Source organism: Pithys albifrons, chromosome 7 (genome assembly GCF_047495875.1).
Source record: "Pithys albifrons albifrons isolate INPA30051 chromosome 7, PitAlb_v1, whole genome shotgun sequence".
Classification (NCBI taxonomy): domain Eukaryota; kingdom Metazoa; phylum Chordata; class Aves; order Passeriformes; family Thamnophilidae; genus Pithys; species Pithys albifrons.
Window position 1 is genome coordinate 42,585,440 of NC_092464.1, and position 24,066 is coordinate 42,609,505.

Sequence of the window (24,066 nt, forward strand, 5' to 3'; positions counted from 1 at the left end):
CACATCCTGTATCAACCTCACTCTATCTGCATATGACATGTTAAATGTAATGGTTAAGCAAGACGGAGAAAACAGTACTGTTTCCTCTCCTTGCATCATGCATATATATTGACACTATGCAAATGCATGGTGTGTGAAAAGAATGTTAAGAACTTCATATATATATATATCTCCTAGTTATGAGATTTTCAGTAAACATATGAATTTAACCACCTTTGTAAGAATATAAATGACAAGTTTATCATGAATGTCACATTTACTTAACCTCTATTTACATGATTCAAGGCAGCTGTACCTTATCATGAAATATGAAATACACACCATGAAAAAATATTGAAGACACCATTAGAGTACAGAAAACATCTTCTGTTTTCCAAACATTTTTAAGTAATGTAACATTTTCCCAAGTCTCTCTATGTACTCTCAATTTAACTCAAACCCCCACATACCTTTTAAAACGCAAGCCTTACTAAGAGTAGCCAAGAACAATATGATGCTAACACAAGTCAAAATGGAACATCTTTTAGCTTGATGGATTAAAGGGAAAATAATCAGGTAGGACACAGTTTTCATGGGAAGGCCCAATTCCTCCCTCCCTTCTATTTCTAAAACTGATCTTACTAGCATCCATTATTTCTCCTCTCTACAGCATCTTTTTAAAACCTATTTTACATTTCCAGACAGCCATCATGCGTAGATGCAGTAGCAAGAGTTTTCAGAAATGTGGTCTTCTTTTCAAGGCAAAATACAGGCATATTAAGAAGAAACCTTACTTCTTGCACTAATATTTCCCAGCATGTAGTTAGTTGACAGAATCCTATTAACCCACAATTACTTAACCTGTGGAGAAATGCGGTCAACTCTTCCCTTCTGAACAGGCATTTAATACGTCAATGTTTCATGCTGGTAAGACAGTTTTCATTCTTTTTACATCAAAACCACTACTTCCACATTAAATAAGTTGCACTTGTTGCCATACCTTAGTTTTGCTTTGCGGTTTTCATCTGTTCCTTGTTGAGCGGTATCACTGGAATGCTTGGGGTACCTACCTTCCAACATTTTACTGGCTCAAGAAAGGCCATAACATTGTCACAATGTATCTCATTCTTTAACAGGGGAAAGGTACTGATAATACAAGTGCTGGAAACACAGGCATTCTTTTCTAGTTACTATGTTTTATTATATGAAAAGCAGAGCCTTTCAGATATTACCCATGATGCCTCCCAACCAAAAACATCTGCAATATGCTACATTCCCCGTTTGTCGCAATCAACCTGCCTATTTAAAGAGGAGGGGGGGGAACTATTAATCTACCAAAATATATACACACAAAAATTAATAGAAACACCTCTTGTACTTACACGTTGCATGAGCCTCATGCAGGAAGGTACCTGTTTCAGTGCCAGCCATGTTGATGACCTGTAAGACCCAGGTATTTGTGAAAATGTTATTTGTTGCCTTTGTGACTTTCAAGCATAAAATATCCCCACTTCCCTAGAGCTACCTGTGATTTTGCTAATGCTCAAATTTTAAAAGCGGTTTGTGACAGACAAGGTAAAGAGAAATGTTATAGGTATTTTAACCTCTTAATGTTATGGCTGTAAAGCAAGAATGCTTCAGAAACACCTGAAATGCACCTTCACTAGTAACTATTTCCTTCCTGCTGAAGCAGAAAAGAAAAAAAAAATCAAGTCTTTGAGCTGTGCAGTTCACACCTTCAGAGGTAACAACCCTGCTTGGTTAGGACACATGGTAGGACACGCAAGGTGATGTTTGAAATCAAGGTCTCCTCCTCAAACACTCTTTTTTCCTCTTCTCCCTCCAAGTAGGTCACCCCTCTCAGCTGATTTTGTGTAGTTGGTCTAGTTTGTGAGAAAGCAGAAAGAAACCATCCTGCAGCATACGCTAACAGGAGAGCTAGTGCCCTACTGCAGAGGGAGAGGGCTTGCTAAAAGGGAGCATCACCACCTATCGCCCTTTGAGACTTTTTAGGTTGTAGCAATCCGGATTTCTCAAGCCACTTAAGTAGAAGTAGTACAGCAAAGGTGTATTTTGGTGGTTCTCTGTTAATGACTGCACCGAGCTACAGTCTGGCCACCAAACCACGACTGCACGAGGGCAGCCGAGTCTCGTCATCCCGAACACTCAGCGCTCAAGCTTTATCTCTGCTCCCGGGCGATACAGTGAGATGTGCTGTGTCGGTGTGATAGCCTGATTGCTCATTCCCCTCTCGCAGTCCCTAGGAAGAGGTGGGTGCTCTGGGGCGCTCCCTTGCCGCGAGAACAGGCGGCGCCGCTGTTCTGGAACCTTCCTGCGCATGCCAACGCAGTGCCCGCATCCCAAAATCTGCCTGGCAAAAGTGCACTCCTGGAGAGTGGCTGCTCTTCCCAACACACCAGCAATCGAAACAGAGCTTTTTCATACACTCTATTTCCCAATGAAACCTTAAAAGTAATTAATTGTGCTTTTGCTTGCTCCTTCTGAGGTAAATAGTGGCTAGAATGCGATGCCCACATAACTTTGGAGGGATTTTGAACTAAAAAGAAACCCCAACAAAATCCAATCAAAAGCAACACCACAAATCCCGACAACCGACGTAAAGCAATACCCTTTTACCCGCAGATGCTCTCAGGGATGCGTGTCCTGGCACCACTTTCCGTATGGCCCCGATCGCGCCGTGCCCGCAGCACCTCCCGCATCGCCCCGCAGCGCTCGCAGCCGGCCGAGGCAGGGCCACTCGCGGCTCCTCCGCGCTCGCCCGCGCCCAGCGGTGCGGGCAGGGCAGGTCGCCAAGGCGGGTTTCCCCCGCGAGCATCTTCACCGGGCGGCGGCAGCGCGGCAGCCCGGACCCCGGCAGCGGGGCTTTGTTAATGCCGCTTCCCATTTTAAGGAGTTCTAGAAACTTTCCGGGAAGTGGCCGGGGCGAGCGGGGGCTGTGCCCGCGGACTGCCGTAGTGCAGGTGCCTGGCCCTGGCCGAGCATCCACCCGCACCGTCAACGTGACCCCGGGGCGGGCAGGACGAGATGCTGCGCTCCGCATCCCAGCCGGCCGGACCGCCGTGGGTCCGCGGGGCTCTACCCACGGGCGCAGCGGCGGAGTGGGGAGCTGCCGCCCCACCCCACCCCGTCAAAGTCCGCCGCCCACGCCCCCAGCCCCCCGAGCCCCGCAACAGGTACGACCCGGGCGAGCCCCCCGCAGCCGCCGCCCCCCGGCACCTTCCCACGGCGGCGGCGCCGCTCCCCCGCCCCCCACGGGGAGGGGAGGGGATGGGATGGGGGGGTCGGAGCCCCGCGCCCGCCGCCCGCGCACTCACCCCGCAGCAGCCCCGGCTCGGCGCGGCTCGCCCACCTGCCGGGGCCCGGCACGGCGGCGGCGGCTCGCAGCCTCCCGTACTGCAGGAGGCAGGCAGGGGCGGGGGCGGCGGGGCCGTATATACCGGGCACCCCCGCCCCCGTTCGCGGGGAGGGGGGGGGGGGGACGGACGGGGGGGGGGAAGGAGGGGGGGCGGTGCGGTGCGTGCGCGGCGACGGCGACGATCAGGTGACGGGGCAGCCCCCGACACTGCGGAGCCGGGCGGGACCCGCCGGGCGGCGGCCGCGGGGGGCGGGCGGGGGGAGCACCGCGCCACGCCACACCGCGCCACGCCACAGCGCGAGCGGGACGTGCGGGGCTCGGGAATGCCGCGGGAAGGGGGCTGGGATCGGGAATGACTCCGTTCCGGAGCGCCGGGTCCCCGTCCATCCGCAGGCGCGCCCGGCCGGCGCGGAGACCCCCTGCAGCATCCGCCGAGCCGCACCGTCGGAGGTGCCGCTCCCGCGGGGGCCCTGCCCGGCCCTGCCTCGCCCCTGAGGGTCGTTACCGACCGCTTGATAGCGCCGCCGCAGTGAGATCTCCGGTGGCCGGAGGTACCGCGACTCGGGCGAGCTGGGGGGAGTAAAAACCAGCGCGTCCAGGCCGTTCTGAAGTGGACAGAGAAGTCCTGGGTGTGTGCCGGGGGGCACGGCGGGAGGAGCCGCCTGTGCCCCCGCACCACGCACTCTGCTGGCCGGGGAACACTGCCTGCGGTCCACGCCTATGGTGGGACGAGTTTCATTAGACACACCGACCCCGGGGTTCTCTCTGTTTAAAAAGCAGGATCAACGTGTCTGCACAGTCTCATGAAGGGGGAACTGTCAGCCTGCGGTATGGGTGAGCTGACAGCTCGCTTTTACAGGGTGATGCTGGTGCACCTGCTTTTTCTGAAGATCAGTGTTTGGTGCAGCCTCATGCAGGGGAGAAACCTGCCCTGTCAGGGTCCTTGTCTCCTGCGTGCTGCCTACGCCGAGTGCTGGAGAAGCAGCAGGCTTGGTTTACACGTGGCCCGCACTGCTCCCCACCTTTGAAATCTGGTGCCTGAGAATACCGAGTTACTTTAATTCTGGCTCCCGTACCCCTCTTCTGGGCAATGGGGTTGCTGCTCCTTAATGTAGCATCCCACCAGCCCCACCCACATGAAAAATACATTCCCACAGTCCACCTTACGGACTGTCTGCAAAACCACTGATCACTTGATTTTGATCAAAGGAGAGCTGGAATGAACTTCTGGGAGCCCCGCCTGCATCAGTGAGGCACTGAACCACATACCACGGCTCAGCAAGCAGCTGTGGACTGAGTGATACACTCTCAACCCTCTGCTCCCAGGAATTTTTGATTTGAAGCAGAAACCCCCCCCCATGACTCCCAAACTGCACCTCCCCCATTCTGCTCTACTCCTGCCCCCCCAAAAAAACCCAAATCCCCAAACCTAAACCCATTGAAACACTCCATTTGCTTCTGTTCACTATACCAACCAGTGAATGCCCCTATCCTGCTGACATTTTGTCCTAGACTTTTTTTGGGTCCACTGATGCCAGTGGGCAGGGGACAGGTGGAAAGTGAAGCTCAAGCTCTACATTTGACTGTCTCATTCCCAGTGCCTCTGACCTCCCGCCCCTGCCCCTCTCCCTGGTAACTCTTGCCTGTCTGCATGGCACAGCAGGGCTGGTGGGCAGCCCTCCACCTTGAGCAGGGCCACCCCAGCCCCTCTGCTCCTATTTCTGAGTCTCTGCAATTACTATTGGCGGTAGAGCTTTATGTGATCCCCATCTTTGCAGGGTTTAGTTGCCATGTGGTTCCTCTCTATAAATGGCACATTTTTAGGTAGTTCTTGTGGAGGGAAGCATGCTGGTGCAGAGCTGCCACTCCTGAGTAGTCTTATACCTCCCTTGGGATCAGGGCCCTTTTTGGTGGCATAAAATATGTCCAGACTGATGTGTAATCTTCAGACCAAATCCTTAGATCAAAATGTGTTTATTTCCATGGGTGGTTTGAATTTTCATGGTAATATTTGCTTGATATTTATATTTTATTCTTACTCATTTCAGTGCTGTAACCTTTACTCATTTGTGTAATCGCTGATAGAGAGGTACCAGAGGCATTTGGTTGGTTGCACCCTTTTTTCTGTATAGAATAGGTACTCTTCACATTAGTTCATTAGCATCTTTTTCTCCTCAAAAACTCTTGAAGCTTTAACCTTGCAGCTTACTGCCATGGAATAGTAAAGCTGTGTTTTTCCTGCTAGAAATTTCTCATAGGAGCTTGTCTCCCTGACATGATCCACTTACTGTTTTTCCTTGTCAAGTGCAGGCTTGTTTTTCAATAAAAATAAAAGCAAAGAGCTAATTCTGAAATCCTTAGTCAGACAAAGCTTGCTCTGAAATCAAGGGGAGTCTTGTCTTAGTATACAGATTGCAGGTTGAGGATCAAAATCATTATAATAAAACATTGTCACAGGAGCAACATCTCCCACTTCAAAAATAAACATCTTTGCTCCAGTTAGCTATTTATGTAGCTGCAGGAGACTATTGATTTAGGAAGGCTTTCTGGTGTACAGATACTCTAAACCCTTAGCACTACTAAGAAGCAGCAAAGCTCAGGAGGAGCAGATTAGAAAAGGAGTATAATGGAAACCTCTGCCGTCCTTTGCTCCTGGCAGTACTCAGGTGGTAAAGCCTATGGCTCACCTTCATCTGAAACACCCATTTGCCAACTCTTCTCCCAATCCTGTGGCCAGATGTTCCCACCAGGCTGCATCAGTGACAGAATTAAACACACAGAGCTTCAGAGCCTGGCAAAGGCACTGAAAAACAAGGGCTGCATCCCTGCTTGCTTATGACATACTTGTAACTTCTCCCCCCTTGCCTAAGTGATTCTTACAAGAGAGACTACAGAAGTTTTGGTAATTGATCCAAAATAAGAACTAGTAATACATCACTTGCACACATTAAGAGGTGGGGCAGGCAGAGAGAGAGAGAGAGAGGGAGAAAGCATCCACAAGCAGCCTGAGTCAAACAGAGGAAAATTTGTCATCACATTTGTATAAATTTCCAGAATTTCTGTAGTAATGTAATCATCCCATTACACTTACAGTAGAAGAATATTTGCAGACTTATTTTTAAACCAAAGCTACCAAGTGGTTACATTACATAAAGCAGAAAACTGAAAGTCTTTAAACAGTGCTATGTAATGTTTCTAAACAGTCGGACTCTAATCCCAACAAACAGCAAAGCTTTACATAACAGGAGGATTTGAGTCTTGTAACTTACAGCATGTAAGGTTGCTGTTCAGGTACATTTCTAGGATTTAGCCTGGTGACTTCAATGGAAAAAGAGTCAGGCTGAAAATGTGTTAGAATTATTTTTATGAAAGATGATGGAGTCTTTCTCATTGCTTCTGCCATAGACATCTCCTTAAAGGTGTGTAAAGAATTAAGTGTTTTGGTAAGTAATGGCCACCAGGAACCAGCATTTTTGGCCCCTCACCAGAAGACATTGCTACTGTAAGAAATAGATAAACATGAGTCCACAAGCAAATTTTTATCTCAAGGGAAGGCGAGTATGGTATTTCCACACTAATGCAAACAGATGTTAACATAAAAGAAGCTGAAACAACACATCACTCAGAGAAAATCTAAGTTGCTCAGCCTTTAATCTATTTAACATAAATAACTTCCATAACTATGGTGAATAGAGCAGTTGATCAGAAGTCCCAGTATGGAGGCTTGGAAGTCATGGTATGAAATCTATTCATCTTACATCCCACAGCCTGAAAAATGGCAATATCCGTGTCTGGTGTTCTGAGAAATGCCAATACCGCATAACTCCATTTAGTGGCCTAACTAACTCTGCTGAAGTGTAAAATAGTGCTTTGGCATTGTTGGAGGATACAAAAGTTGCATGTACTGGATCTGTGCATCAGCTTTTAATGTACTTTGGGGACATGCAGGCAGATGTGGTAGTTCAGCTATCAGGCAACCCTCACAATGTGTTCAGAGCTGCCTTCTGATTAATCAGACACTTCAAGCTCCTCTCCAAAAAGCAGCAGGTGAACTCTGATTTTTTTGCTGCACATGAAAAGAGGGAAAGTGTCTTACCCCAGTAAGCTTGTAAACCCCATTTACCTATTCTAGTCCCAGGGACTCTTGCCTCTGAGCAGTGGAGCTTGACTTCAAGAGCCTTACAAAGAAGGGTAAGTCTGTGATTTTGTTGGGGGCAACACTTTGTGGATTCAATTTTAATTCTTGTCCCGAGCTGTGGGTACCATTGCTTTGCTCTCCTGTCAGCCGCCAGCCCCTTTCCCCTACAATAGAGAGATAATACTGCCTTGGTCTGCAATGTCTCTTTCAGTCCTAGATACTTGTGACCACAAACTCATCCAATATAAAGCGGGGCCTTGAGCTTAGCTGAGAGGTCAAGGTGTAGCACAAATGATTTGCCCATGTAGCAACCACATGAGACCACTTGCTTGGGGAAAGACTAATGCTAAAAGCAGCAGACTGCAGCTCAGACCTTCAGAGGTCTAATTGCCTTTGGAGTCTGGGGAGGAGACAGCCCTCTGATTCCCTTCTTCTGCTCCAGATAGGAGTCCTTTTTTGGACCCTGTTGCAGCAGATAGGGGTCCAGCAACTCTCCATGGGGCAGGACCTGGGAAACCCTGGGGGAGGTTTCCACGTATGGCTGGCTACATAGTTGCAGTGTGTTCCAGGGGACATCATGTCTTTAGCCCTCCATCAGGGAATGACAGAGCCAGGACCATTGCCCATAGCAAAGGGCCTACAAAAATTTAATTTGTTATTTCTATCAAGTGTGTGAGATGAATTGACTGAATCTAAGGAGTTGATACTCGTCATTTCCATTGGTTCTGCCCATTCATTTAGCAGCAGAAAATTACCAGGGAGGGACCAGGACTCCCACCATCAGCTTGTAACCTTTCAACTGTGAAACCTTTGGTTTAAGACATAGACTGCTTCCTGGGCTTTCCCATACTGTTCAATGTTTGTAAGAAAGAGTCCTTTGTATGCTACCTTCCCTCCAAAGTGCAAATTCCTCACTTAAAATGAGAGCAGTGGGCAGCCTATAGACTACAGGTGTCTCAAACCAGAGTTCAAGAGCTCATGATACCATAAAATGGAAGACAAGCTTCAATGTTTGCATTTAAATTCATCTCTCTGAACAAATGTTTTGGAATTGTTCATAAACAAGAGATTCCAGTAAAAATGTGACTAATGCCATTAGTCATCAGAACTGGACCTTCTGCATTGCCATAGACATAGTGGCAAAGTTCCTGTTGCCTTCATCAGGAGTAGGTTATGTTTCTAGTAGATTTACTGCCCTTACCTAACATGTCAAAACCGTCAAGGTCCATCAGAAGACCACAGTATGTGAAATGTTATGCTTAATAGCAGAAGAGAGGACTACTTTGGAACGCGAGAAGGCTGATGTGAAAGGGGCAATAAAAGAGCACATTAAATGATGACACCTCTATTGAAAAGAGGCATCTGGGGCCATTACCTTTCATATCTCAGCAATCAGGAAATTAACCTTTAACCCTTCTTTGTTGACCTCCTCTCCTTTCTCTTTTCTGTCATTCATTCTTTTTTCCTAATGACTGGAGAAGATAGATATGGTCTGTGATTTATGCTTCTGAAGGCTACAGTCTGCCTCCTTCCTATACCTTCCCAAGTGCTGCAATGTCTGTGTTCACTCAACTCTAGAAAGAGTCAAAGCTTCACTCAGATTTACTTCCACGTCATCCTTACCAACACCTGAATTGTTTATGCTTCCTTTATTCCAAATCCTGTGTCATTTAATTACCCCAGACCTAGGTATAAATCTTATTCCCATCTTTGCTGTCACTTAGAAGTAGGTAAAGGACTGGAGGTGTTGGACGCCCTCGGCTTCAAGGAGAGGTTGGACCCTTTGGACTTGCATGGGGTGATGCTGCACGGGGGGTACATGGAAATACACCATGGCCACATTAGCACATTGAAATCAGGAGTAAGAGTCACCTTTAACATTTGATCTCAAGGGAGAGGAGTGCAGAAATGACTATTTCACGTGCTGATCCCAGGGAGATCTGACAGGTACAGCATCAGATCGGTAGGTTTCAGAAAGAATGTCACAGTATCACTTCTAAGCACAGAAAAGGTGGCTATAAAGCCAAGAAACAATGGTTACAGCTCCTCCAGGCTATGATGACTGCATATAAGATCTCTGAAATGCTATGAGTTAGCAATATTAGCTTTATCAGGAAAAGAACTAGGAGAGCAAGACATGGCTTCTTGTCATGAAAAGTGGAAATTCTGCCTGAGTAAGGTCTAAGCAGCCTTTGCCTGCAGAGCAGCTGAAAGTCCTGAGTCATCACACTGAACCGTAAGCTGCCGGCTGCGAATCCAGGCACTGAATTCCCACCTATGTTCACTGCATGTATTGCAAATGCAATTTTGCTGACATAGCTGCATTTCACCACATGTCAAAACCCGAGTTTCTTGTATGGTTTTCTTTTGCTTGGAGCCTTCCCTCCCTGCCTTGGATCATGCCTGTAATGTGCATCAAGAGCTAAGAGTGGAATAACTAGTCCTCAGACCAGTATGCTCAGAGACACGTGGGGACTTGGTTCTTACCTACTCTCTTGGTTTCTGGACTTTTTTTCCTGCAGAATCCAAAGGTGGATGGGGAAATCTAGTTGAACTCTAGGTCTCATTCTTTTGTGAGACCTGTCTGAGACATGTACCTGGCAGCTAAAAAGCATTGCTGGGTCCTTCCCTTTAAGCATTGCTAACGTCACACTGGTGCCATTCAGCATCTCTGGAGTCACCTTGAAGCTGTGTGCTGATTTAGTCTTAAGTGGTGGCTTTTCCTCCAAAACCATCTAAGTGCTCGCGCAGAGAAATGAAGACTCTGTGGGCACTACCTGCAGTTCCAGATGGCTGGTCCAGCTTTGTAGGGAAGATATGCTGGGAAGGGGTGATTTTTTTCAGGTTATTGAATAGTATTGTGCTCAGCATGATGGAACGTAAGAGTCTGCTTCCCCACCAGAGCTGCACCATCTCTGCTTGTCCCCTTCTCCTGTGCAGACCATGTCAGCTCACAGGCATCATTCAATTTATTTCCTCTGGGCTCTGTCACAGGATTTGCTGCTATTTGCAGATTGCTGCTCTCAAGCATTTGGGGAGGTGTAGTTTAACCTGGTATGCTTGCCAGACACTCGAGGTGAGTGTTCCCTGCCCTGGCTGTGGCAGCCCCAGCACGCCAGGGGTGGTAGGCTTTGCTTTTTGATGGATGCTCCCATTCCACATGAACTACAGCAGTGGCACATATGTGTGGGGTGGAAGAGTGCCCTTTGCCTGGCCTCCTGCTCTGTCTGTGACCAGGAGTGCTCCAGGGACAATGTGTCAAGGAACTGGCAATAGATATAAATTAAGGCAAACCCCTCCTATTGTCCACAGAGGCTATTTTTGGTGCAACTATTTTAAGGGTTGTTCTTCTGGCATTCCACATCCTGACATTTCAGCACATTTGCCTCACCTACTGTCTGCTTTACTGGGTTTTCAGCTACAGATCATCCCTATCAAGCAACTGCAGTGATTTTTTATTGCCTATCTGTATTGTACACACAGTGTCATCAACACCTTTTATTTATAAAACAATAACTCCAGGAATAAAAGGGGTGTATCCACTCTCCCCCTGCCCCCAGCACTTAAGACTCTCGGCATAATTTTAATATTCCAAGTACAATGCCTTAGTCAAGCAAAACACACTTTGTGCAGAAGCTGTTTAATAAAATAAAAACATGCTCCAAAGTGACCCACATGGCAGGGGTAATTTAGTATGCTGCTCTTTGTGCTTTCTGTCTTATTTCTGCTGTTTACAAGTTTTTTTCTGATCTGTTTGCACAAGGAATAGATGCTGACATTGTCCTTTTCATGAATAAATCTCTTTTTAGCATGTTGGCCAGCACAATAAAAATATTATTGAATTAGAGCCTGAACCTGCAACTTTTATGATGAAAGGAAAACCTGTTCATGGGCCAGCTCCCTGGCTTGCAAGGGACTTTTTCTGTAGGAAGAGCTGCTCATGTGAGCTAGATGTGCAAGGTCTCAGAATATTTGTGCTGCAGAGCTTGACTGTCAGCCAAAGCTGGAGGTGGCTCAGCAAAGGGAATAGAGGTGGGTGTTCAGAGATGAGTCTCAATTTCCTTTTTGTCTGCCACCTGGTGCATTCGAAGGGCCAAAGGTTGCTGTAATTTATATCATGGCTTATTATCATGTGGTATGGTTTGCCTTCAATGCAAGAATTATGTCTATTATAGCTCTTCCAGCAGAAGAATTAGGACATGATGCTTCCAAAATTACATGCAGTGTGAAGCAGAGTGATGGGGAAATGTCCTCACAGAGGCAGTTAAATATGAAGGCAGCACCTCAGCCTCTGGTACCCTCTGAGCTGTCTGGAGGTTGAAGCTGTCTAAAGGAGAAGCACTACCCTACAGCTCTTCTACCATTTGCCATGTAGACCTTCCTCTGATGTGTTGTGTCTGTCCTCATGTGCAGGGTGAACATCAACAATTGCCAACACCAAGTTGCAGTATTTTCATTTGACTATGTCCCAGTAAGCAAATGACAAGAAATAGTCAGGACTTGGCATATATTGACCCAACTGCCCTATGTTAAGCTTCACTCTTCCCTCCTCCAGGAAGAGGACTCATACCCATCCTTGTGCAGGTGATGAGGGACTGGCACAGTGCGAATGCTTGTGACCTGCATCCATACCAGCTCAGCTGGAAGCAGATGCCCTGGCCACACCAGTTAACTTGACTCAGAAATGCCACCCCACTTTAGCCAGGTGATTTTGTGTGTAGATCAGGAGATTGTACAGGATAACACCTGAGAGGCTGCAGACGTCTGCAGCTGAGGTTGTCCCCAGCACATGCCAGCTGCCTGGCAGTGCAATGGTCCCCAGCTGACCTTGCAGGATGTGCAAAGCATTTTTCCCTCTGCAAGAGAGGTGCCTTCTCTGGGGTTTCAGCCCAGAGAGCATCCACAGGGCATCTGCTGCCTTATGCCCTGTCCTCTGGCATGCCTTTTGCCAGGTTCCTCTTCAGCATGATGAGGAACAGCTTTGGCTTTCTCAGCCGTTCAGAAGACGGAAATCATTGTCCTCGGAGGTAGTTCCCAGTTCACAGAGTTGTGGACACTGGCTACCTGAAGGTAGAAATAACAGGACAGAAAGTGTGTCTACAAAGAACTGTTTTTGTAAATGGATGAATTGTAGTAGGTGCAATAATAAAAAATTAAAATTTAATATGACCCAGCCTCTCAGCAGCCCTGACTCCCACTGTGCTGAAAATGGTATCAGCCTAAGTCTTCTTGTTCCCTCTGCCCCTCAGTGTAACAGACTTAATCTTGCTACTTGCTTTTATGCACTGAAGCCTACAAGATAAGCAAAACTCTACTTGGTATCATTCTTTGCTCCAGCAAGAATAGTCAATAAGGCCTTTGTGTTGTGCCTGGCAAGAAAAAGACAAAAAACAACTGCATCTTCAGCCAAGAAAAGCCTTGCAAGGGTAAAATTGATAGGATTTCAAGTCAACAGCAAAAATGCACTTTGGTATGAATAACTATAGGCTTAATATGTGAATGTATGCAGTAAATGTGGTGCTGCCAGCTAGTTTTGGTCAAGTGTATCCACCAGCAACCTGCAGTCTGTGAACACCAGTTTTGACACATGGTGGTGGTTAGGAGAGTTTGAAAGGCTAATCAAGAAAACACCAGCAAAAGTCCTACAAAATAATGCTAGTTTTACAGAACCAGATACACAAGGTGGATTATTTAATAGAAAAAAGGTAAATAAAATCCACAAGGCAGTAATTCAAAGAGTGAGTTGACTGCCTGTATGTCATAAGGGGAGGCTAGTTGAAGAGACATTTCTGCAAATACTGAAAAGGCAAACAAAAAGATTAGTTTCCTGCCTTCTGCAGTGCTACCAAAGGTCTTCAAGCATAGAAGTAAGTCCAGGAGCAGAGCCATTAGGACCTCCCTGCATAATACATAAACAGGCCCTCAGGTCTGACCTGCCATCCAGAAAAATCTGTCTTTCTCCTCTGAGGAGGCAAGCAGAGCCCCTAAGAGCATGAAGGAGGTTAGCCTTGGTGGTTGTGTCCAAGGTCAGAAGGCTACTTTTATTTCTTCTTGTTCCCTCTTCCCCTCAGTGTAACATACTTAATCTCTATGAGACACGGGATGTTCATGTTTGCCTGAAGCACATATTTCAGAAAGACTTTAATAATTCATTGAAATAATTAAGGGTGAGGAAATCCATAACTTTCTGTGACAGTTTGCTTCCAGTGCCTATCAACCCTAGTGCTAAAAATGTGTGCCATATTTCTGATTAAACAGGTCTTATCGCCCCATCCAGTCTTTGCTACTTGCTGTCCCTTTCCTCCATAAGGTTAAAAGAGCTCTTGTATACCCAATATTTTTCCTCCCTTAGAGCACTTCTCTGCTGTTTATCAAGTCATTCCTCAGTGAACTTTCTGATGAGCTAAACAGATTAAACTCCTAGCCTTCCACCAGAGAATAGCTCTCTAGTTGTCTAGTTGGTTTGGGGGTCTCTTCTTTCTATGTTTGCTGACTCTTTCTGAATACTTCTGGTCACATGAATGTCAAAAGTACACTCACTATTCCCAGTTTGGTTTCACCAGTGCTGCATACAGATGTGCTCAGTTACTTTTTTAAAAAATAACCTTTCTGTCCTTGGCCATTGAAGTCCCTGGATTTCTCTGAAAGACTCATTCTTTGCAGACATCTTTTCTAGAAGCAGCCAGAATTTGCTGCTTCTAGATGTGTTGAATGTTGCTGAAAAGGACCCTCCAGTACAAGGCATCTGAACTTTCACATGCATACCCACACGTTATTTACACCACCACCCCCCGCCTGTTCCAGGGTCATTGGTGAAGAGTGGTGTACACAAGGGCAGCTGAGGGAACGTGGCTGGGGTGGTACTCTCAGAGCAGGACCTGGGCACAGGAGAGTTGCAAGGGTTGAGTGTGCTTCTGCCTGATCCCACAATCATGGCATCCCAAGTATCCCGAGAGGCTTCTGTTCAGTGTAGGGGTGGTCAGTGCCTCCACAGCCAAAATCTTTCAAGTAGCCAGAGGCATTTTTTGAAGGGAATAATGTGACTGCAGGTTACTTCTGGCTTGCTGTCTGGGTTTCAGCCTTAGCACTCTGCCCTGATCAGCTAGAAGGGTGACCTGAGTGGTTTTGATAAAAGAGCACTTAATAGGAATAACCCCTCTGTTCAAGTTTCGGCCCTCTGAAATGAGGATATGGGCACGTAAGCCTCAATGAGAACTTCCTCTCATCAGTCCCGTTCTTAATTAGAGGATGTGTCAGCCCTGTCACCCATCTGATCACACTGCATCTCACCTTGTGCTACTTGTCCCCACAGCCATCACAGTTTTTTCACAGTATAGATCCCTCTTCCTCCAATTTTGGAGCTGGCTCACCCAGTCTTTTCTGCAAGGCCTGTTCAATGAGTTGTCCTGGCACTTACTTGATCTTGGTCTTCTTGGTTTTTTTGGGTTTTTTTGTGCATCTGTTATAGTATGAAAGCAAAGGGTTACTTAGGGTCATAAATTAACAGGTTTGTTGTGTTTGGGTTTTTTTCAATTCCCTTTCTCCTACATGAGACTAACAAACATACAAGAAATGAATGAATAGCCAGAATAAAACTGAGCACAGAGAGCATCACACCATGTCCACATCACTCCATGAAAGAGCTCTTTGAACAAACATGGGTTCTTGGAAATCTAGAGGGACTTTGTGGGATTTGTGACTTCAGAGAGGGTTTAGGTCTTTGGGTCTTAGGGAAATAATTGGGAGTGTGGTTTGGGATTAGAGCTGGGAAGCATGGGTCTTTTCAGGAAAAGAGGAATAGTTCATTTTGTGGATAGCCACAAGAGACAATGAGGGATTAAGGTTCGAGAAGTTTTGTGCTGAAAGTTTTCCAAATTCCAGTAATTTACACCAAGATGTTTCTTTCAACATCCAGGTGACAATTTTCATGACTATGTTTGTGATTACACAATCAATGAAGGCTGTACATGAAGTAAAATCTTTGCCAGTGTTGTTAGGGATAATGGCATTATCTCAAGCAGGGCTAATTACTCCCTGTTTGGTGGTCTGGTTATACAAACTGCCAAAAAGGAAGTGAATATGAATAACTCAAAGGAAGGACTTTTCTTAATGATGATTTTGTTGTGTCACCATCATGTATTTGTTGGCTTGCAAAGGAGGTGTGTGCTGTTTATTTCTCTCAACTGACGTACAAAAGGGATAAATGAAGCTTGGTGAGCTGAAGTGAGAGAAGATGGGCAAGACAATAAATCACAAAGTCATTAAGAGCAGGGAGCAGATTTTTTATTGCATTGTGAAATGCACAGGAAGCCACTGAACACTCCTGCACACAAGGATGAGTGTAATCACATGCGTGGTAAGAGAGGAGGCATTGCATTTTGAAGATTAATATTTAGCGAATGAACATCATAAAAGAAGACTTTACAGGAGTCAAAATTAGAGGTTGTGAAGGGGTAATTTCTGTGACCACAGACTTGGCAATAGAGCAGGCTGGTTTCTGTATGCACTGCAGTTTACCATCTCATTCCTTTGTGGGGCTGTGGTGTCGTGAAGCTGTGGAGGAGCAGGACAGCACTGTAGGGCAGCTTTAGTCACTTTGGTGTTTTGTCTGACTGAGATGAGGTAATGGAGAAAAAGGTGAAAGGAGTCTTCATCCCTAGCACCCAGTAAAGGAGAGTCCTTCAGTCTCCAATGTCCATACGAGATGAATTAAAGTAGTGTAGGTAAACAAGAAACAGAGTCTTCACCCTTCTTCCCCAAAGCCTTCTCCAAGCACTACAGGTACAGCAGAGTGAAGGAGGGAGGTCAGTGGGAGGGTGGTCCGGTCCATCCTCAGACTGTTTAGCAGACAGGTGGGTTATAAGGTCTGGTGGAGGCATCCACCATGTGAAGCAACAGTGCAGCCTGTAGAGCATATGGGTGCTCGAGAGAAACCAGTATGTGCAGTTGACACAGGGACCAGTGTGATGTGCAGCTTGTTAAAATTGGAAGCAACAGCCTAGAGGGTAAAATGCTTGCAGGTGGCGAGAAGGTTATCTCAAAAGGCACCTTACTGCCAGGTCACAAGAAAGGTATTTCCAGTTATAAGAAAATGTTTTAAAGGGGAAGTAAAACAGGCAGAAGGCAAGCAGCTAGATAAAAGAAGCTTAAGAAGCGTAGGTTGTGTCCAAACCAGTGAATGCAGAAGAGCATGAGCTCTGCAAACAGATGCAAACCTACAGTAAATGCAGCCAAAATGAATTTTTGTGAAATAATTTACTAAAAGGCAAAAAACCCAATAATAAAACAATTTTCAACTACATCAGGCAGAGGCCACTTGCCAGCAAACACATGGGGCCAAGAGATGACCGTGGGGTAATGGGAGCAGTTAGAGATGACAGGACCATAGGAACAGAGGCAGACGAGCCCTCTGTGCTGGTGTTTGCTGGAGAGGAGCCTCGGGAAATCTCCCATGCCAGAGCTTTTTTTTGACAGGGGATGAGCGAGAAACAGCCTCAGATTGAACTGTCAGAAGAGGAGGTTTTAGAGCAAGTTGATGAAACGAATAGCAACAAATCACCCGGTCTAGCCAGGGTTCAGCCTGGGCTCCTGAGCGGACTCAATTACAAGGCTGCCAAACTACTGACTGTGATGTGTAAGCCCTGCCTTCCATCAGTCATGTGCCAGGAAATGGAGGTGGTAAATAGGATACTCTCTTAAAAATAAGGAGCTTTGGGAAACCATAGTCTTGTCTGTCTGCCTGCCTTCCATACCAAGAAAATTGTCAGGCAGTGTGATGAAAAAAAGACTGGGCAGACAGGTTGAATTGATACTGGAGGTCTGTTAGAGTCCTTCAGAAAAGCTGGTACATCTTTGGATGAGGATGACCCATTGGACACTTCCTTAAAAGCTGATGACAGGTCTTTCACCAAACTGTCTGCCTAGTGTTCAGAAAAGCACATGGATGTGTCTCTGTAGCAGTAGTTTTGATGACATGTGCCAAGTTTTGCTCTCCCACTTGTGTGTGAGATGAACTGAGCTCTTCAGGGGCTGGGGAAGAGGAAAATCATCTGCCCTATGGCTTCTACATGCTCCGCTTGGACAAACCTCACTATCTCCTGGGACTCCTGCTGGAGATGAGGAGTCCATAAATATCGTCATCATCTTCATCACTGACAGAGGGCCTTGGCTTTAACACAAACTCCCATAGTGCTATGTGGTGTACAGAGGCAATAAAAAGAAAAAAGTGAGTTCTTGCCCATAAATGTTGTAGTTTAAGAATCAGTAGAAGGTTGGAAACAGTATCCAAGATGATTTGATTCTTTGGTGAGAGTTGGTTTCATGTCTCATCTGTTCCAGAGCACACCACCAGAGCTAGTGTTTGGGAAGAAAAACCCTGTTAAAGCTCACATCCTTCTCTGCAGCACTGCTGCCTGACCATCCTTTTGCTTGTATAGTGCATTAGTTCGGTCTTGTTCTTGTATTTATTGGATTGCATCTCCTGCTGGAGAAAAGGTCCTGAGTTTACCGAGTTGCTTTGGAACTCTAATCTCAATCTGCAGCCAATTTGTAAACCCATTTAGTTTGGGCTTATCTGCAAGTACAATAAATATCTAAGTTATTCATGAAAATATGAGGATTTCCCATTTTTGACCTGACAGCCTGGCTGCTGTGCCCTGAATGGGCTGTATTGTCAAGAAAACTTGGGATGATTCTTCTTTTTTGGAATTTGTTTGCTTGTGTTTGCTAATTAAAGTGAAAGCCCATTGCTCAAGGTTGTAAAATCAGCTGATAACTTGTTTGCAGGGTTTAAAAGATTAAATCAAACAAGGAAGCTGCTGGATGTGCATATAAAACTAGATTTCTGGTTTTACCTTTGAACAGTAGTAGTATATAATGTGATGATTAAAATGGAGGATGAGAAAATATGTCGCTTTGAAAGATTTAATCAGTTATTTCCATAGAAGCATGTCAGAGAATCAAGGACACTTGATTTCCCTTCATTGTTCAGCATAACTGAATATATTTGGGTCATTATAACTGAATAATCAGAATAACATTCTTAAAAACAAAAAAAAGGAATAGTGATAACAGCATCCGAGTAAGCATGGCTTGTTTCTAATCTTCTGGAAAATCAGATTTAACAATTTTCAGAGTTCTTTTTTCCTACTGATGAACTGGGGATTTACATGACTAATGTCTATTAACACATGTAAATACCCTTTGCCTCAATGGGAACTGACAATGGGAAAATAAATCCTGCCTGCAGCCCATTCTGTCATATAAATCGAGCCCATGAGTGGTATAGTTTCTTGGTGGACTATCGTCTGGGGTGGAAAACACAGCCAATGTTCATATAATAGGTTTTCATCTCTGAAGGCAAATGTCAACATCAATTTACCTCTGGGATAAGTGGGACCTCCTAAGGGGTCTTAGCCCTGTGTGGAGGGGTCACAGCCTGAATCCAATGCCCACATTTTAGCAGATGTGTGATCAGGCGGGCAGCCACACAAGGAAAGGCCAAGGAGTGCTGTGGGAGTGGGAGATGGTCCAAATCAGGGTAATTTTTGTTCGTGGATTAAAGAGGTTAAGTGATGAGAAATCAAGCTTTCTGGCCTGAGCACCAGGGAACAGTTGTAAATAAGTTTCAGTAGCTGTTTTCTCTGTTAATAAAACAGAACATGTAAACACATCCTAGATGGCCATCCATCAGAAAGACATTTACATCACATATGTTTTATGAATATTAGATAATGGAGGAATGTAACAAATAGCCATTTTTGTCTCTCTCTTGAATACCAAATAACGGTTATTAGTATCTGTCAAATAAATAATGTGAATAATTTAACAAGACATCACTATTGTGCAAGAAATGATATCCCATTCTATTAAGGTTTGGAGTCAGTTATTGTGCAAAGATAATAAATACATGGAGTAGCTACAGCAATTATGCCCTAGAAATCTACTTCAAGTGTTGCACTGCTTTAAGAAAAGCAAACCATTTGGGCTCTCTGCACACCACACAAATTACATGCCAAATCTTCTGCTCATGTCAACTGGCTCAGCTCCAGCTGTTCCAGCTGTGCTCTGTATACCGTGCCCTTCTGTACATCATGATCATGTATGCACATGCCTTCCAAGCTCCATCTCCTTAATTAAAGTGTATGTGACCTTATCATGTCAATTTTCCGTCTCTGCTTAACTTTTGAGCCTTTACCAGCAAAACCTGCCAGAGGATTTGCAGGCAGGTTCCACAAATCTGTGCGAGAATAAGGGCACCAGAAAGGGATGACGGATCGTATCAATGAAGGCAGTATCTGTATGTGCTGTCTACAGGAAATCCAACTTAATACTGTTGGTCAGAGAGCCATAGGCATAAAGAAAGGTATAAGATGAAATAATAGATTAAAAGGATTTCAGTCATCACTTGGAGATGATGGTCCTAGATGGCATTGATCTCCTGCTCCAAAACATGGCCACACTCACCGGCTCACAGGCTCAGGATTGGCTATCAAATAGCTTACAACTAATTCATTGATCTTTCTAGATTTCTGCTTGGTGCTCATTATTTAATCAATAAAAAATAATTGCCAAATATTATTATTTAAAATTACTATTTGGGACTATAGAAGTTATTCTGATTACAGAAGGTGTTGGAGTAATTACCTTTTACTGAAAAGACCTGGTGTTTTCTGTCATAGAACATTCCTTTCTGTACATAGAAAAGTTTTAAGTATTTGCATTACAGTTTTCTGTGCTGGATGATTACTGTTCACTATTTTTTTTCTCAGAATGAAGGTGGGGAAAAATATATGTATCTCAGCTGAAATTTGAAAGCTTTGCGATGAAGACTGACAATTTTTTTGCAGCCAAGACTTTGTGTCAAGGACATACTTTTTACCATCCCCATCCCAGTCTTGTTTAAAGTACAGGAATATGAAAAAACCTCTCCATTCTGGTATGCATCTACTTATTAACTGCTTGTCCCAGGGAACAGGTAAAAATCTCCCCAGGTACCAACTTCACATAGCATGTAGCAATCCCACTTCCCATCTCCTGGACCTTGGTAACTGAGCACCTGTGTGTGCCAAAGCCCAGGAATATTGGTGGTGATAGGCTTCATCTGACACCTACTTGCAGTGCCTGTATGAATGGGGCAAAAAGGGGACAGTGTCTTTCTGCAGTGCTCTCAGTAGCTTTGCTTCAGTTGCTGACCCCCAAGGAAGAGCAAGGGGCATCCAGAGCTTGCAGTGGATTCCCAAAGCATGACTTCTGCAGTTCTCTAGATATGTCTGTCATCTGTGAACCTCACCTGTCTCTTCTCTTCTGCTTTCGGTCCGCAAAAACGTATCACTGTTACCAGTTACTTGGCTGGTTCCACCGTCACAGGGTTAAGTTGTGAATGTAGAAGTTCCCACCAATGTAAATGGACCACATGGATGTTATCTGATGTTAAATGATGGGATTCATTTTTTAATATCTTTCTTAGAAAAAGAACGCAGAAGACTGAGTGAAAAAGCTACTGTCTTAAAGCTAATAAAGGAAAAGCCTCACACATTGAAAGCTGCCAGAACTAAGATAGTCCACACAACTCTTACTGACTGTGGTACATGTACAGTATTTTACAGCCAAATTGTCTTCTCTAAAGGACAACTGGGTTGTGGAATGCAATGTATTGGCATTGTGGACACCATGGGTTTGCTTTCGGCCTTGATCAGAACTGTGAAGCAAGTTAGCAACTGGGCATTTCATTTCATTTCATTTCTTAAGTCAGCTGAACATGGATTGCACATGGGACACGGTGCTGTGGGCAGGGAAAGGCCTGTTCCACAGTGCAGCTGAATCCCCTCCCAGGATCCCACCCTAGTCTTTTTTCTGCCACAGAATCCCTTTGTGATTGTGGAAAGGCACACAAACCAAGCTTTTCAGAGATGGCAATTTGCATGTTATGGTACCCAGCTTGAAATCTCAGGACTGGGCTTGCAGGAATACTTGGCATGCACAGTCACATCTGAAATCAATAGAAGCTATTTTCTGAGCCTATAAAGTGCTGTAGAAAATATGATATACTATGAAATGATAAGCCTCAGGCATTTCAAACCTTCCACCCTGACTTGGTGGGTAGTTTGGACCATTTGCTCAGCGTCTCTGTGTTCTCTATGCATGACCATCTCCACTGATAATTCATCTCACCAGAAGCACTGTGAGAGTCAGTTAAATGTTTGTGAAATGCTGATACCACATGCTGCAGCAAAGCCCAGGAAAGCATGAATAATTCTGCTTTCAAAGCAGGGTGTGAACAGTGTGCAATAAATAAGACAGTCATGCATTGATGATGAAGACAAGCAGGATTTTGAGGAGCAATTAGTGAGGGAGGGGTCAAGTAGAAAAAAACCTCAGTAGTGTAGTGAGTTAATTAAAGATGTTTCATAATCCACGTGCCCATAGGAAGCAGTAACAACTGCTCAGACAACCATGCAAAATTAAGCACTCATTTAGGAATCTTGTGTAATACCCTTCACCAATTACTTTGGTGTTTGCAGAAGTGAGGTCTGAGCACATCCTCTTGGTCTAAGAAAATATGATTGCATCAATGTTAATATTTTCTATCAGATGAAAAACTGACGTTTGTGTGATGAAAAACTGACGTTTGTGTTTCAAAGAGCGTCAAGGCACAAATACCACCTCTGCCAGCCAATGCTAGATGGCCTCCTGCAACTACTACTTCATATATAGTTTAATGATTTGGAAATGGGGAAAACCCTAAAACACACTTCAAAAACCTCTATGACAAAGCTCTGTGGAAGGGTGGTGTTGTACTATACAGTTGCTGTTTGCCTACAGATGATTTTAATTCATTGCTCAGCTATTTTCTTCTCAAACAACCTGGACTTTGATTAAATGTAAATGAAAAAAAGAGAAAATATATAAAGTGAAAAAGAATAAAAAGAAGCACTGGATGTCTTTACTGACATACACTGGGACTGAGAAGCTTCCCCTTGCAGCAAGAGTTTCAGGTGGGTTTGTCCACTATTTTGAGAACAGGTAAAAATGAGGCACACATACAAGCCCCATCCAAATTAATGTTGTCAGCTCAGTTTTCAGGGGCATAAAGTAGTAGCTGGTTGAAATTATGTCTCCAGTAAGATATTTATTCCATCTAATAAAGGAGAATACAAACCTGGGAAGGCTGATGAGGCTGTTGAAATCATTGTTGTATCAGCTCTTGCCCCAAGTAGTGGCACGTTGCAAAAATGTTATTTGAGAAAATTGCAATAATGTTTTCCGATATCTGCTCCAAATACACAAAATGCAAATTGTTTTGAAAGAGATGAATAGTGTGTTGAGAAGCACCATTCAATTAAATAACTGGTTGTGAGCATCTTTTCTTATTAAAATGAAGCAATTGTAAATAACAGAATGATATTTAAATGAAATGGTATGTAAGGGCAGTAAGAAAGATTTGCAAGAAACATTTGTAATTGCATTATCTCTAAGTAGAAAATTCATAAATTATAATGAATTATACAAATGTATCCTGATATAAAAGGGAAGTGTTTGATCAAGAGGCTGAATATGTAAGGATTAAGTTCTTTTTATTGAGGAAGCTTCTTCTGCCTGTATGCAATATTCATAAAATGTGTTATGAGTTTATAAATGGAATAGATATTTGTTAAAATACAAATTTAGTATGAAAGGTATATTTTAAATATTTAATGAAACAATTATGTTGCATTAACACTATGTTCTTTATTTCTCAGATTCAAAATTCACAGGAATTGTATCCCTGGCATCTTTATTTGACAATGCTTTTATTAGAGTTGTTCTCTATACATTTTCTGAATCATCTGAATAATAATCATTTTCACATACCTTTCAGAATACCTGTAGTTCGTGCTTCAAATGTACTATATACATTTACATCATATCTCAGTATTTATTACCCAAATAGTCTTCCCTCTCTGTGCCTGCATAACTGGGAAGATAACACATAAACTGGCTGCTACTTGCACACTGCACAGCCTGGGATGAGTGTTGGGGGAGCTGCATCCATGTACGGGAACAGGGAACATGGGACACCATGGCTGTGGCTGCAGGAAGCTGGGGAGCTCCAGACCCACCAGACAATACAGGGAAGCTGAGAGATAGGGCAGGGCTGTCTGTCCATCCAGGTCAACCAATTTAGGGCTTCTTTGAGCTGTGGGTTTCAGGAATGTGGATCCACAAAGAAACCTTTGCTGTTCTTTGCAAAAAGACCATGACTGGTCAAATTAAGACTAACAAATGAATTTTTCTGAATTTAAGAAAGTGACTCAAAGCCTGTCTCAGTGCAGGTTTCCTGTGTGCCTTCAGGACAGCTACCTTAGCTTTGCTTTTGCACTGGATCACTTGGAGACTCAATGCCAAGTATCTTCACTGGCTGAAGGTTTAGATGTTGCCTAAGCTGAATTAGTGCCAAAGAGATTCTGAAGTTAAGTTTCTCACCATAAAGCCACCCAGAAGCCACCAGGCAGCCAGCACAGCTTTCTGTAATACAGACACTGCTTACAGTAAAGGCCATACCACCAAGCGCTGCTCCATCTTAACCAGCTAA